At 32.8% G+C, this 12,369-nt stretch overlaps 1 protein-coding gene across 5 annotated transcripts in view; it reads left to right on the forward strand.

Annotated features, from left to right (window-relative positions):
- LOC143252315 (RNA-binding protein Pasilla-like) overlaps positions 1 to 12,369 on the forward strand; it is a 49,763-nt gene that overhangs the window by 5,914 nt on the left and 31,480 nt on the right. For 2 of the 5 annotated variants that reach the window (XM_076504255.1, XM_076504256.1), the window contains exon 2: positions 9,521 to 9,588. The exons of the other annotated variants lie outside the window; for them this stretch is intronic. The gene's annotated coding sequence lies outside the window, so the exon portion shown is untranslated. The remainder of the gene's footprint in view (positions 1 to 9,520; positions 9,589 to 12,369) is intronic. 5 annotated transcript variants of the gene reach the window in all.

Consider the following 12,369-nt stretch of genomic DNA (forward strand, 5'->3'; position numbering starts at 1 on the left):
TATTGTGCAAGGAGGTTGTATCGCTCTCTTATTGGTAGTTGGTTATGGTCTAATATTGCTTTGCAACATAGACTATATCACTTCATGTTATTTGTATGAATGAGAGTTTTTTTGTTTTTTTTAACAGCTTTAAGTGTGTGCAAAAACTAAGCTTTAGTGATGAAATGCTAGCTAATTGTTCTGTTGAGAGCTGAGTATTTAAAATAATTTCTCAGGGAAACTTTATTTTAAAATTTTAATGATGGAAATTATTGGATAGCCTTTTCAGGAGCTGTTTCACATGTTAGGATTCTAAGGGGGATGTCTAGATTGAAAAGTAAGCAAGGAAGATGTGTTCTGTTGTGATGGATTCAATGTAAGAAGGTATAAAAATATGCTCAAGCAATTTCCAAGTCACTTATGTTTTGATAGAACTGAAGGAAATCCTTTAATTGTGGGGAATAATATCATGAATTTTAGGTTAGTTAGATAGGTAAGGAAGATTAATAAAATCTTAAAATTCTTTGTCATATTAGTACTTGAAGCCTTTGCAGTGTGGTTGTGTGAACGTTTATGGTTTTGCAACTGTTGTGATATGTACATCAGCAGTTGTGCATGCAGTTTTAGGCTGGAATAATAATTGCATTTGGCAGTTTCTCATTTGTATCAAAAGTAGTAACTAGGGTAGAATACCAGTTTTGAAAAATGTTATATGGCAGATCCATTATTAAGGTTGGCTGGGAGGTAATTGATATTGGCTAACTTAGTCAAATGCTTTTGATTTTGAAGAAGGCAACTGAGTATTTAAACCATTATCAAACATAAATTTCTTGAATACCTTCTTCATGACAAATTTAACAAATTTTCTAAATTTAGTTTGATCTTGTGTCTTGTTATTTTTTGAGTTAGCATTGGTTTTGGTCTTGGCAATCTAAGTCTTATTTATATCTGAAATACTCTTTCATCCTGAGGAAGATCTTTGTTTTTGTTTTTTGGATGCATCAGGTTTGTCTTCAAAGGCATTTAATAATACTACGAATAAAGATAACATAATTTTAAAGTGTATGTACAGATATTGTGCTTATATGTCAAAACAGATAATTCTCTATGTACAAGTAACAAGTTCGGCCTCACTTGGAATATTGTGTCCAATTTTGGTCTTCTTACCTAAGTTTATTCACTTTCTTATTAGAAATAGTTCAGAGGAGGGTTATTATGTTGAAGCTAGAGATGGAAGAGTTATCTTATGGGACTAGGTAAAGATAACTTTTCTCCTAAGAGAAGGGGCAATCTTAATGGGGTTTTTTGAGGTTATGGGAGGGAATTAACAGTTAAAAGGCTTCTGATTTTTCATACGGAATTCTTAAGATAGTGGAATAAGAAGACACAAATTTTAAGTTTGGAACAGACTCCAGTTAAGACAGTTTTATTTTCATAATGGAGTGTTTAGCTTATGAATAGAGTTGCCATCAACAATAATGAAGTCAGCCACTGTACCAGAGCTTAAGAGAGTTTGGCAAATGATTATCTAAAATTGAAGAGCATATTTAATTTTTACTCTATTTTTTTATTATTCATATTTTGGACCAAAGGGCCCCCTTGGTATTTGCAGTTTATGTTCTGATTTTTACTTTGAAAAAAAAAAAAAAAAAAGACAAAGAGAGCTCTCAATCCATTACTGTGAAAATACAAATTTAAACCACTTGACATTTTGGCTTAACTGGGATTTAATCTAAGCTGCTGGCTCATGCACATTGCAAAGTCTGGCAGTGTTAGGTTGCAGTTTCTTTTGATACTGACTATATGTTCTCAACTCCTTTCTAATATTTAAACTGAACATGTACTAGAATTGTTTAACATGCCATTTGCTCAGTATAGGTTCTTTTGTCTCATTAATATATTGAGGATCATTATATACCAATACCAGCATTTCCAAAATGTTTCACCTCTCTCCACACAGTAGCTAGCCTTTAGGACTTTGTGGATGTCACTGACATTGAATTATTTCTCACCTAAGATATGTTTTGATGTGAACTGAGTTGGTGCACGATGTAATTATCACAACAACAGACCACTGCCAGTAGGAAGACTACATTTTCATTGTGTTGTAGATCTCTATGAGAACATGCACTCTAATTAACGTGCTTGGTAATGTCTTTAATAGACACATTTTTTTTAAGTATGAAATTCATCAAGTTAATGAGCTTTCCATTGGCTTTTTGCAGTGTTTCTGTAATTTCCTATTAGCTCTTTAACTTTGATTTAAAGCTACATCAACACTAAATAAATTTATAAAAAAAGTTTCTGATTTGGATATTTATTCAAACTTGAACTCTCAAGTGACGGTGATTAGTACCTCTTCCAAGGTACTGCTGATGTTGCTGACACTGCCCTTCTTATGTCTATGGCCATTGGAGGCATATTGATTGTTGACGACATTAATGTCATTGTACATTGTGGGTTCTTTGCTACTTTCCTTGTCTCATCTCTCTTTCCATACAACATTTTCCTCTTTCTGAACTCCAACAGGAGGATAACAGATTTGATTGGCTATTTCAATCTCTCTGGTTTGTGCTTGGATCCTCTTTCATTTGTTGAGGAAAACGTTACTGCTCTAATTCTCTTTGTATATTTGATTACTTAAGTTTGTTTGTTACATTTGCTTTCTCCTATCTCCTTTGATTCTTTCTATTCTTAACTACCTGACTCTAAAGTTGTGGATTATTTATTTGGTTTTTCCTCTCCAGACATATGTATTCATATTTATGTCCTTGGTTCAGTTTTATTTTCATTCTCAAATGCCAAGATTCCTTCTCTATGATATCAGGTTTGGTTTTTCTCTCCAGACATATGTATTCATATTTATGTCCTTGGTTCAGTTTTATTTTCATTCTCAAATGCCAAGATTCCTTCTCTATGATATAAGGTTTGGTTTTTCTCTCCAGACATATGTATTCATATTTATGTCCTTGGTTCAGTTTTATTTTCATTCTCAAATGCCAAGATTCCTTCTCTATGACATCAGGTTTGGTTTTTCTCTCCAGACATATGTATTCATATTTATGTCCTTGGTTCAGTTTTATTTTCATTCTCAAATGCCAAGATTCCTTCTCTATGACATAAGGTTTGGTTTTTCTCTCCAGACATATGTATTCATATTTATGTCCTTGGTTCAGTTTTATTTTCATTCTCAAATGCCAAGATTCCTTCTCTATGACATAAGGTTTGGTTTTTCTCTCCAGACATATGTATTCATATTTATGTCCTTGGTTCAGTTTTATTTTCATTCTCAAATGCCAAGATTCCTTCTCTATGACATAAGGTTTGGTTTTTCTCTCCAGACATATGTATTCATATTTATGTCCTTGGTTCAGTTTTATTTTCATTCTCAAATGCCAAGATTCCTTCTCTATGACATAAGGTTTGGTTTTTCTCTCCAGACATATGTATTCATATTTATGTCTTTGGTTCAGTTTTATTTTCATTCTCAAATGCCAAGATTCCTTCTCTATGACATAAGGTTTGGTTTTTCTCTCCAGACATATGTATTCATATTTATGTCCTTGGTTCAGTTTTATTTTCATTCTCAAATGCCAAGATTCCTTCTCTATGATATAAGGCAGTTCCCTTTTGTATACTTGGATTTGCAATCCTTGGAATTCCTTGTACTCAGTCAACTTAGTTCAATGGAAGCATGCCTGCTTCTTTTTACAAACCTCTGAACTTCTTTTGCAGCTGACTGGTTGATCATCCAGGTTCACTTCTCATCTCTTCTTCCTTCTTCTGATCCATAGCATTTTCTGTCTTAGGGTCATGGTGCCAGATCTTTTGGAGACAATAGGTAGAAAGAGGGTTGTTTGCACCTTTTCAGGATTTTACTCTTATTTATTATACATGAAATGCATATGGACTGCCATACCATTAACCACGTCTTTTCTCTCAACCTTTCTGGTTGTTCCTTAGTTCAAGACTGGAATCTTCTTTCTCTCCATTGGTTCTTTTACCTCACACAATGGTTAAAGTATTTGCTAACCACATTCACAGACTTGGACTGTGATTTCATTATTATATGGATATTTGGCTTCTTCTCAAGAAGCCTCCTTCTTGGTCACATCACATCTTCTTTAAGAAGCAGTTCACCTGGGTTGGCTGATAAAGTTTTCTATGTCATTTCTAACTCTAACTGAATAGTTGGTCCACTTTAGAGTCTTTTTTTGCTTCTTGTCTCATTTGTGCTTTGGCTTCCCAATTTGTCTGTCAGGCATGAAGTGTATTGTCACCTTAACTCTTATCTCTCTTATACTTCCTGCACAAGATATTCTATCTCTTTTGGGAACTCTGTTGTTTATAAAAAATCTTGTTCCTGTAGGCTGGGGTCATATGAGGCTTTTTTCAATGAAAATTGAGCAACCAGTGGAACATTTCTTGTGATCCTCTGTCCTCTCTTTTGATGCTGCTGTATTCTCTTTACGACTGGATTGTGCCAACACTATAACCAACATTCCACTTTCTTCCAATCTGAGTTTCTATCTCTTTATTGATGCACCTTTTATGAGTTGCAACATGTCTCTGGACAACTCTATGGTTTCAGGGGGTTTGGTATCCTGTGGAACATCAACATCAGTGTTTTGAAATTCTTGGCAGATCATCACTCATGTTATTTTCTCTCTTGTCTTTTGGACCATTATGATTCACTCCAACAGTGATATAGCTGTTATCAATATCGTTAATCAGGGTGGTACTTACTCCAGGGACTTTTGCTTCTGTATGTTGGAATTTATTTTGAGCCTACTCACAGTGAGTTTGTCCAACAGCCTGTCATGTCTTAGGGGCTTTGAACTTGGGGAGAGATCAACTTTCTCAACTGGATAGGATTTTTCCTACAGGTTGTCACTTCATTCATATGCTTTTTGTTGTATTTGTTCCCAACTTGGCATGCCAATAATCAATGCAATTTCCACCATTCTCAACACCAAACTTTCCCTCTTTTGATCTCCAATATCTCACTCAAATTCTTTGAATGTGAGTGCTCTTATCCAGGAGTGGTCTTCTTTCTGTATGTGTACACTTTTCTTCACCATCTCTTACATATCTTTGTGTTAATTTATAACAGTCCTTGATGGATCCTATTGGTGAAATGTTTTTGGCCAGCTTAGGCTCAGTTTCCTCTTCTCCATAGACTGGCATCTTCAACACTTTCTTTATCTCCATCTTGTTCACTCTTGTTCCAACCTTGTGTATCTCTCTCTTTCTCTCACCTAGATGTGTTGTTTTTTTGTCTTCACTTGGGATTTGTCTCTTCCTTTGCTTGCTAGTCATCTATCTCTGAATGTGCAGCTTTTCTTTAATCTCTTGTCACCTTTCTACTCTCCTTTTGTCAATAAAAGTAATGTTTTTTGCCACTGGTCTATCTGCTGCTGTTTACCACCGAGCCTTTCTGCTGTTGCTCAGCTTTTGACCAATTTCTATATTGTTATTCAAATGTGGATTGTTGATTTCTACCATTGTAGGCTGTCAGATAGCTTTATGAACTATTTTTTCTTTTTTTTTCCATTATTGTTCTATCTTTCCTTCCCCTGTTCTTTTCACCTTGTTCTGGTCCTTCTTAATTCATCATCCTTATCATTCACTTCCTTTGCTCAACTGAAACCTTGATGTGATTCTCTATACTTACATGCACTCCTTTTAAACTCTTTAATATTTGATCCTTATACCATCTTTTACTAAAACTACTTTCATTTTCTTGCTTGTTCTTGTCACAGATCTGATCTTTGTGTTGAATGCCTCTTGTACTTTGTTTCACAGATCTTGATCTTCTTGATGTTGAAAAACCCACTTGAAATAAAAATGTATCTTAGAACAGCTTTTATGGGTACTAACACTTTTATTGACAAGGAGAGAACAATGTTTTGACCTTCCTAGGTCATCTTCAGGTTAACAAAAGATCTTTATCTTATCACCTGACTATTCACTTCTTCCTAAGACATGGTTAATGTGACATTTTCTCCTATATATATCTTCATATGACCTCTACTTTATGATCATACTAACCCTGATTGCCATTCATGTTTGTTTTTAGATGGTCAGATGTTAGTTGGTATGCATTTCTTTCATTTTGGAGCTTCTGCAATTGTTTATTTTTCTAGCCTTGGGACCTATCTTTTTCCAGGGAACTTTGATCCTCTATGTTTACCAAATGGACTTATCAACATAGTGATGACAAGCAAACCCACTTTTTCTTTATGTAGAGGAGCGAACAACGTTTCGACCTTCTTTGGTCATCGTCAGGTTCACAAAGAAAGAAAGAGGTAACTGACCGATAGCTGACCACACTTACCCAAATTGTTTATTCTGTACTGGATAGAGATATGTGCAGGCTATATCACATTTCATCACATCATTTCTACCACCTGACTCATGCTCTGATCTTCAATGAGACTATTTAGGTTGAAATGTAATCTATGTCCAACACCTCCATCTCTCATTTTCTCTACCATCTGGCTTTTTCATCTTCATCTGGATTTTACTTCCTTCCAGTTGTCATTCTCTAGTCCACTCATTGTTTTTAATGGGTATTTGCCTCTTTTAATTCCTTACTTATTTAAACTATTAATCTCATTTAATTTTTAGAACCCATCCAGCAGCCTAATATTGCCTCTCAGGATATACTGAGTTTCCTAAATCTGCACTGAGTCAGGGATAATGGAAGGCATTAAATCCATCAGACCTGGCTGCATAATAGCTCATGGCTGAGGTGGGATTTTTCGTATGGACTATCATAGAAAAAGCCACCACCAGAGAAGGGGGAATGACTGCTCACATGCTCTGGCTTTTCAAATTAAGTTTCTTGATAACCTGTTGTATTTTCTCTAGTAAGAAACATTTGCAGTGATTAAGTTCATATTCCCAGTGTGAATTCCCCTTTCTCCTAGGCTTTGTATAGACCATGGAAGACCCCTGCCATTTCCAGTTCCAAACCACTAGGGAAGTTGCCAAAAGAGTTGTGCCACCTCCTTGGGATGAAAGTCCAAAACATGGGTTTGTTTTGCCTTCCTCCTTTCATACTTCTATCCAGATGAGGAGTATATCCTTTTAATACCATTCTTTAGTAAGTAGGGTGACAAATGCCTTGGGCTTTCTCCTTCTGTTGCCTTCTCAAAAAGGTACTCATTTATGTTTTTGCATTTACACCCATGGAAATTGAGCTCTTACATTTTAAACATCTTTGAGTTCCTTTGCTTTTGAGTCATACAGATGCTCTGGTATGGACATTTCTCTTTTTACTTTCCTCCACCCTTAGGTCCCTTGCATCTTGCCAGAATGAGGCTGTATGCGTCCTCCAGGCAATGAATACTGTGAAATAGGTTCTTGACTTTACTTCAGGGATTTTGTTCCTGTTGCTTTTTGTTTTCTGTTTTGTAGTTCTTACAAAGACTGGGAATTGACAGGCTATTATAGATCTAACACCATTGAATCATTTTGGATTTACTGGTCAGGCTCTCAAGGACTGTAATAACTCTCCCCTCCAATTCAGTATATTTTTTTTTTTTTGGGGGGGATTTTATCAATTAACTTGTTTGATGGATTCATTATTCTCCTTTATATCTCTAAGATATGGAGCTTTTGTGTTTCAAAGCTCTCTTTTCTTTCTGAGTGAGAGATTTCTTTCTTTTGGGGTCTTAAGCCTGTACAGTATCTTATTCTTCTAGGAAATGCCAATTTCTGTTCCATTCAGTGGACTCTGGCAAGCAATGTAACATCAAGACAACAAGAATGCAGTAGTGTTCTGATCACTGCTGTGTTTGTTGTATCCCAGTTGGACTGATGAGTGCTGGATTGAGTGAAATGCATCATCAGCAATGGATGTGATGAATATAGTGTGGTTGGAATACTATTATTATACTTTCATCTGATCATTAAAATTCCTAAGGGACTATATATAGAATGTAGTGTAAAAGGCATTTGCACCATACCATTTGAATGAAATGTTAATTTTTAAATACATTGTCTAAATAGTTATTTTTATTCATATAAAAATGCCTTTTATACAAAAGTGGATAATATGTCATTGATGTAATTTTTAAGATTTACACATTTGGTAGGTTTGGTTTCTCAAATAGTGTAACACACCTTCATATCCTTTATCCCAGAAGTAGAGAATAATGTTCATGTAAGTAGATTTGATCTCTGATATGACCCAGTGTTGATTATATTTTCATATCTTGTAGGTTGTTTTCTTATTACTGTTATTACTGGCATATTTTTTTTATTCTTTGTAAGTTTCTGATTTTTACTTGTATTTCAGTGTTTCTTTTTATTTTAGGACAAAAACATAAATATTTCTGTTATTTACATTCATCTATCCCATCACTATCTTGATTACAGGGCATAATAGTCAAAACATTTCTAGTCGTCTCCTTTCATTTCTCTCAGTTTTCAGCAGCTTGAAGAAAGTTTTGCTTGTCTTCTATATACATCTGGCAATATGGTCTTGTTATGGAGACTTCTTATTTTATCAGTTTGTTTCATTATAACTAAAATAATGCTATGTAACACAAATTTTGTTCCTGGATAGTATGTGTTACTTCTTAATTGCTTATGTTGTAAAAGTACAGAAAATGGCCGTTATTCCCTTTAAACTTTGCTTTTGTGACCTGGATAATGAAATTTAGGAATTAACCTATTTTCTATGTAAAAATAGGCAAATTTGCACATTTTTATTTGCATAAGGTCTGAATAAAAGAACATATGAATCAAGATTTACATGTATTTTATACTAAAGTTATAAAAACATGAACAAAAGTGTTTAGAAGTGAGTAGTTTTTTGAGATTTGCGACTGTAAAGTAAATCACTTTCACGTAACAGTCCCCAAATATAGTCTCCCATCATTTTGTTGTTATATGCTCTCAGGTCACAAAATCAAAGTTTGAAGAGAAAAAATACATCTTTTCCATTTACTTCAGGCATAAGCAATTGGGAAATAACACTTTTTGCCCAGCAACAAGAAAAAGTAAAAATTTTGTTACATAGTGTAACTGAACATACAAAATTGTCCAGCAGTACTTTTCACTCTTCCTACCTAACCATTGAAGAACATTGTACAGAAATGCAAAATACATAACACTGAATTTTTTCTTTATTGAGTTTTTAAAGGAATAAATTTATATATCTGTCTAATGTTAAATCTAACATGTTTTACATAATTATGGCATTCTTTTATGTTGGCAAAGACTGTTTTTACTCTATTTTACTTTGACTTGCAATTTAGTATAGATGATATTAAACAATTCTGATTTTCATGCTGTAGTTCTTAAATCAATATTTCTGAATATATTTTGGCATTTATGCTCTGTAGAATTACTGTACTTCTTATAATTAGTGTTATTATCATTAAAATATTCCTCGGACATATACTTCAATAATTAATTTCCTCTACTAGTACAAATGTATAAATCATCAGAAGTCACGTACTTCCTCTTTGTACTGACTGTGTACTTGTATTAGTCAAATAAATATTAAGACATACAAAATATTGTTTAGTATTTAAACAGCTGGAAAATTGGTGCTGTATATGGAAATAGAAGACCTTGAAACTTAGAATTATGAAGGTATGTGTTTTTTATAGTACACATTCATTATATTTTGAGATCACACCTGTGTGATAGCTATATGTAAATGTTCAGTAAACAGTTCTGTAATATGTGTTTACTGTTCAAGTAGCCTATAATAAAAAAAATTAAAAGCACATTTTGTGTTGTCATTGCTCCATTTTTTTTTTTTTTTGTTAACACTGATATTTTCACTAAAATAGAATATTGAGTTTTGTTTTTGGCATCATTCTGTGGATACTGTGTGTTTATATTTTGATACAATACCTGGATGTACTTCACTAATGCACACGTTTATAGTTGGGCCTTAAAATATGGTTTAAGAAAGTTTTTGACATGAATAAGTGATTAGTGAAAATAATACACATTTGACAAAAAGTAGTATAGTTGCCTAAAATTATAAATATGTATCCAGTTTGAAAGTTGTGCTACATTGTAGGATTAAACTATTTTCCATGTTTCTGCTTAGCACACAATGCCCTTTTATCCTACAGATAATAATCTCCTACATGTTCAAGCTTGTTATATTTGTGCCATATGAGATTGAGATTTTTCACACATTTAGACTTGTGTTTTTGTCCCCTTCCACACACACACACACACACACACACACACACACACACACAGCATACTTAACATCATCATTAGACACTAACCAATTAATAACAAAATTTTAAAAACAAATAATGTTGATGAATATTACATTTGTTGTAAGTATTATGTTTCATATGAACATGCACACAGCAACAAAACATTCATATTGTATTTTTAAGCATAATTTTAACTCAAAACATTTTGGGAGGATATTGTTTAAACATCTGATTAGAAAACAAATCAGTCTCTCTATTGTTGAAATTATTGCATCAGAGAAAAAGTCAAATTTAATATGAATTTGTACCAGTGTTTCTTGGAGCTTTTTTCCTAAAATGATATAACTTTCTTTTGGTAAATCCTCTCTAGATATATACATTTAGGATTACTGCACATGGAGGATGCATTATCTTGCCTTCTTTAATATTTAATGACTATAAACTAATGAAGAATATTTCATAGAATAGTACAGTATGCTTCAGTACATGTAGGAGTATCATTTATGGCTTGTGGTGTATGTGACAATATTCAGAGCAATGGCATGAGGTAATAGCTTTTTGCTGTGCAAAGAGAATGAGAAACTGAAATACACTTTCAGGTAAGGAAATGTTCAATTTTGATAAGAGCTGAAAAATGTTTGTTTGCTCTTCTCAAATCTTTATTTATAGATTATTTGCTTTTGGCACGTTATGATAAATATTTGAACTGTATTGCTGCATGACCAAGACATTTATTTTTTGTTGAGATTTAACAGAGAAATATCATATTTAAGATTATTAAAAAGTGGAAACCAGTTCTTGAAGATATCATATTTATTCTACAAATAATTTAAGTAGTGGGTTTTAATATATTGTTTGATTTGTTTGTTTTTCATTTAATTATGTTTAGAATAATTTGACTTGTCTATGTTGCAGCATATTATGTGGATAATATATTCTGTAAATCTTGTGTACATGAGTATGTAGTGGTCATTGTTTGTGTGCCATAATATATATTGTTGTTTTTAAATAAAAAATAAGTTATCAAATCTGTCTTTGTTCTTTTGCTTTTTTTATGACTTTCAACTCCATTAAAATATTATTGTTGTTATGTTTCTTTTTTAAATTACAGAAATTTTAGGCAACAGATTTGAAATTGTTTGGAATTTTGTTTTTCAGAGTTGAAGTAAAACCACATGATTACATTCTTGAAATAAATATTTATAAACATATTAATTTCACTGTATTTTTAGTTGTTATTGAATAGTTATCAAAACTGTGATCATATTCTTGTAAACTATATTTTCATTGTTCTAATTAAGATGGTTTGTTTTGTTTTGAACACTCAGTATCACATGAATTATACAGTCAGATTTTTGGTTTTCTCATTATAAGTCAAAATTGAATAAATAAACAAATTTGTAGGTGCATAATAGATAAATACAATCTCAAAAGAAAAATTTAAAGGGTACATATTAGCAGGAGCATAAGAATAACAACCTGTTATGTCTATGATCTCAGAAGAGCTAGATTCCCAAATCCAATCATAATTTGTAAATATGTGGGCACTGCAGCTAGCACTATCCATGCATACTAGAAAATAACACTTGAGAAATGGTGATAAACTCTCTATCCATTCATGAGAATTTTGAAGTTTCTAGGCCATATCCTGAGGTGTTTAACAAAACAGTCATTTTAACTGTTTAAAACAAACAAGCTTGCATCTTTAGACAATCAGACTTTCTAAATAATGGGCCATCAGACTAACAGACAATTACTGTAAAAACAAATAAATTCATAAGAGTAGTCCTAGAAAGTTCACAGTGATGTCAATAATTTGGTGATACCAACTAAAGTCTGGACAAGCTATTTTAATTATAGATATGGATAAGTAGTTAGTTCAGTGATTGAAAAGTTAGTGAAGTATTTATTGAGAATTCAGTGTGTGAAAGATTAAGTGATGGTTTATTAAAATAACATTGATAAAGTAATCAGTGAATTAGTCAGGATTGTTATTGGTCAAGTAAATTTGTTAAGTGTTATTACTGTATTAGGCCTATATTAGTTTCAGAGTTTATGTTGAAAAGTTTCTAAACTTAAAACTTAAACCTACAACCTGTGTCAAAATGAATGTAGCCTGTAGCAGGTGGACTTAGAAAAATGAATAAATTCATTATTGTTATATGGTTTGAACTGAGCATTATTTTTATTA

This window comes from Tachypleus tridentatus, chromosome 6 (genome assembly GCF_004210375.1).
Source record: "Tachypleus tridentatus isolate NWPU-2018 chromosome 6, ASM421037v1, whole genome shotgun sequence".
NCBI classification, from domain to species: domain Eukaryota; kingdom Metazoa; phylum Arthropoda; class Merostomata; order Xiphosura; family Limulidae; genus Tachypleus; species Tachypleus tridentatus.